A 4,657-nucleotide genomic window follows, 5' to 3' on the forward strand; every position below is an offset into this window, starting at 1 on the left:
CATCCATATCAAGGGGGTTCATAATGCTGGCAATATTCTTGATTCCTTGCTTTTCCCCACTTAACACAGCCACTCAGCTGCCAAATCTTGTCATTTCCATCCCTACATCTCTTATATCCTTCCCCTGCTTTCTACTCCCATGACTACTATACTGATCCAAGCCCTCATCAGCTGGACCACTGTAACAGGCTTGAAATCAGTGTCTCTTGATTGAGTCTCTCCCTTTTATGCCCCATTCTTCATATTCATTGTACCACTGTAATTTTCCAAAAGCATAGATGTGACATTACTACTTCCTCCTCTGATTCCTTGTTCATGCTTCGAACAAGTATTATTTTATCATTATCTTGCCTTTTTTAAAAGTTCTATTTTTACTACAAGTTTTAATTACTTTATTATTACCATAGTAATACATATACACAATCTTTAAGGGAATGTGGAGCCCCTTCATTGTTGGAAGGGGCAGAATATGAATATTAGAGTAAGGAAAACTAGTGAAAATCAACTTATATTGAAAAAGAATCTCTCAGATAAAATACTGAAGAGGGATACAGACTGTTCTGAGGACCAGATAGAGAAGTGCTCCTCTGATGAATGTGAATGAAAAGACCTGTTGTTGAAAGCCTGGAAAAGACTGAGGTAAGGATGGGATGCAAGGTATTTGCTTCTGGCTGTTTTGAGAATTTATTTTGTTAAAAAGAAAAAAAAGTCACCACCATCAGAATCTGATATAGGGCATATTAGTGCATGCATGTGCATTCATGTGAGTGTTTTCGTGAGTGGGTAGGTGGGTGGGTGATTACTGTTGAGCTCTTCAGCACTGGCCAGAGGGACAACCTGAAGTTTTTTTTTTCTTTTTGTAGTTTTCTGACTCAAGGGAACTTTTTGTCACTGAACAAAAATAAGGTTGATTTATTTTTGCTAAAAAAAAAAGTGTGACACTTTATCAGCATCTCATTAAGGCTGCTGTGGGCTAAGAGAACTTGTTACTGTTTTGTTGGCTCAAGAGCAGAAGTGGCTTTACCCAGCAGGTGAATGTAAGAACCAAAAAGGGAAAAGGCCAGCAATAACTTTCTTTAGTTTAAAATGTTCCTGAAGAGACCAAGGTCTTGGGCCAGAGCTATAAAATATCTTGGGATGGTAGGCTTTTCCCACTTATGTTCCTATTAGATTTCTATAAATGTAGATCTAATCTTCTCCACAAACACTGTTTTCATTAGTGAGAAAATATGACCCAGCTTAATGAGTAAATTGTGATGTTTAATTATTGCTGCATTTATCTGCTTTTGAAGAAAAGTTATAATTATTCCTGTTTTTGTCTTATTATCAACTAAATAGGGCCAAAATATTATTTATTATATATCCTGGCTCTTTGGGAGGAGGAGAGAAAGGAATATAAGGATAAATGTGGATGAGTGCCAGTCCTAGAATCAGGAGATGTGGATTCACATCTGACCTCAGACATTTCCTAGCTATATGACCCTGGGCAGGTCACTTAATTCCCATTGCCTAGTCCTTGCCAATCTTCTTAGAACTGATACTAAGATAGATGAGGAGGAGGAGGAGGAGGAGGAGGAGGAGGAGGAGGAGGGGGAGGGGGAGGGGAAGGAAAGAAAAAAAGAAATATGGATATTATAAAACAAAAGATATCAATAAAATTTACTTTTTAAAAAGTCAGCAGTCTTACTGTGACCAATTGTATGTTCTCAAATGCCTACTTACAATACTTGAAGGAGCCATGGCTTCACCAGTGGAGGCAGAACATTGCTTGTAGCATTGGATAGTCTGAACTTTCTTCTTAAATTACTGACATGGAAGAAACAAAAGAAAAACAAATATCACCTGGTATTTCCTCTTCCCTGAGCTCAGGTGATTTTTCACCTGGCAGGCAGATGACAGATGGGAAGGGGTCACTTTCCCTGAGTCCATTCTCAGAGCTTTTAGAGATTAAGACCAGAGCCTCCACCCCCCCTAGGATGATCATGTCTGTGCCAAAAGAGGCATCAGAATAAGAGAACTTTTATGGAATAACAATAGCATTTATAGAAGAGCTACTGTGTATCAGTTACTGCACCGAGCACTTTTACAAACATGATGTCATTTGATCCACTGCTAAGCACATTGTCTGGTATACAATAGTTACTTAATAAATATTTATTGATCCTGAAAACAACCCTGAGAAGTTGACACTATTATTACCCCCATTTTACAGTTCAGGACACTGAGGCAGGGTAATTTCTAGTTTAGTGTGTATGGCTGGATTTGAATTCAGGTCTTTCTGACTCCAGTTCCAGTCCTCTAAACACTGTGCTCACTAGTTGGATGACCTCTCTAGAGTCTAGGACTCTGTGCCTTTTTTAAGCCACTCAAGATCACATTAGCTCTTTTTTGAAGGCATTATCCCCATGTAGTGTATTGAGGTTGTAATTCATTAACACACCTTGATATTTCTCAGGTGAACTGCTCTCCAGTCATAGCCCAACCCTCAGCCCTTATAGTCATGAATTTAAAATTTTTTAATTAAGTTTATTTAATTAGTTAATTAATTTTGACTATTTTTCCATGGTTCCATGATTCATGTTCTTTACCTCCCTTCCTCCCACCCCCCTCCCATAGCCAACAAGCAGTTCCACTGGATTTTACATGTGTCACCAATGAAGACCTATTTCCATATTATTATTTGCACTAGGGTGATCCTTTAGAGTCTACATCCTCAGTCGTGTCCCCATCAGCCCATGTGACCAAGCAGTTGTTTTTCTTGTGTGTTTCCGCTCCCACAGTTCTTTCTCTGGATGTGGATAGCGTTCTTTCTCATAAGTCCCTCAGAATTGTCCTGGATTGCATTACTGCTAGTAAAGAAGTCCATTACATTCAATTGTTCCACAGTGTATCTGTCTCTGAGAACAATGTTCTCCTGGTTCTTCTTTCACTCTGCATTATGAATTTAATTTTTTGAACCAACTATAAGCATTTATCCCTAACAAATTTCAGAGAAAGAAAGAAAGAAAGAAAAAAGAATGAAAGAAAGAAAGAAATGAAGTAAGATAGATAGATAGAGAGAGAGAAGAGAAAGAGAAAGTGAAAGAGAGAGAGAAAGTGAAAGAGAGAGAGAGAGAGAGAGAGAGAGAGAGAGAGAGAGAGAGAAGAATGTATTTAAATTTGTAAAAATCAAGCTCATTATTACCTTATGGGAAAGATATGACTACAGTGAAATTGGTCTGAAAAATGATCACAGGGATTTGCAGTCCAAAAAGTGAATGTTATCTTGTGCTAATTAAGAGAAGACTATCATCTACACACTCATTCCATCAATAAATATTTTTTCAATATGCAGTTTGCTCAAGGTAACTCTTGTCCAGTGCTGCAGGTTTTTCAGGGCTTCAGATGATCTTATCTCAGTCTTTCTCAAGCCTTGCTCCCCCTGGTTGTTGCTGGGCATTGCTTAGCTGCAATCTCTGCTGAAATCCTCAACAGTTTTTCATTCCAAGTACAACTGGTTTTTTCTTCTCTGAGGAGCAAGATATATCATGAAATATTTTCTCTCACTAGAATATCAATCTTGATCTTAAGAACTTCTAGTCCAGAAATTACTCATGAGACAACACTCAGATACCACTCAGCTAGAAATCATCTTTCTCTGCTAGCAGGATATAATCTGGGATCATGTTGTCTAAGGAATTCAGAGACCCCCATTTTTTGTCTGGGATACTGGAATTCAAGAAGCAATATCCTTGAAATTCCCCTTATTAAAGCAATAGAATGATGCTTATTAATATTGTGTTATTGATTATTTATTGTTGATGCTTTATTAATATTATGATATTATGAAGAGTTCCTACCCTAATTTGTTTGTAATTGTCCTCAACAAGCTCCATATTTGAATTTGGGCACATGTCACAGGAAGAAGAAAGATGGTCTGTAACTGTGTCCTTTCTCCAAAGTTTATTATTATTATTTTCAATTCTTACTTTCTGTCTTTGAATGGATGCTAAGTATCGATTCTAAGAAGAATGTGAGGGTAAGGCAATTGAGGTTAAGTAATTTGCTCAGTCATACAGTTTAGATATGTCTGAGGTCACACTTGAAACCATGTTCTCTTCATTTCAGACCTGGTGTTCTATCTACTCTGCTACCTAGATGCCCCCAAGGTGGATTCTTTCTATAGAGTTCACTGAGTCAAAGCAGGGTTAGCTTGCTTTTTTTCCCAGATTACAAAGTCATGACTGAGGGACAGCTCAGAAAATAATATATGTAACAACTAAAGCAATACATATGGGAGGAAGGGAAAAGGAGGAAATATCCTGAATGCTCTATAATTGTAAGTACTAAGTATGACTCTCAAGAAAAGATGAGAAAATGTACTTCTCTCCCTCCTTTGGAGAAGTGAAAACTATGTATACAACACATTGCATATAATGGGCTCTTCGGATGATGTGTTGGTTAATTTTGCTGAACTACTTTTTTCTCTCTTTTTAATTATGTTACAATGATTATTAAACTGTTAAAAATGATTGAGGAAGAGAAGCCCAAAGGTGAGTTGGGTGATAGACAAATGTATGTGTATATGTCTAGCAGAGTTCACCTTCCTTCCTAATCAAAGGTTTCAAGAGGTGATGATGTTGAGAATAGGGATGGACAGAAACTACTATTCAGATAA

This window comes from Gracilinanus agilis, chromosome 4, assembly GCF_016433145.1.
Source record: "Gracilinanus agilis isolate LMUSP501 chromosome 4, AgileGrace, whole genome shotgun sequence".
NCBI classification, from domain to species: domain Eukaryota; kingdom Metazoa; phylum Chordata; class Mammalia; order Didelphimorphia; family Didelphidae; genus Gracilinanus; species Gracilinanus agilis.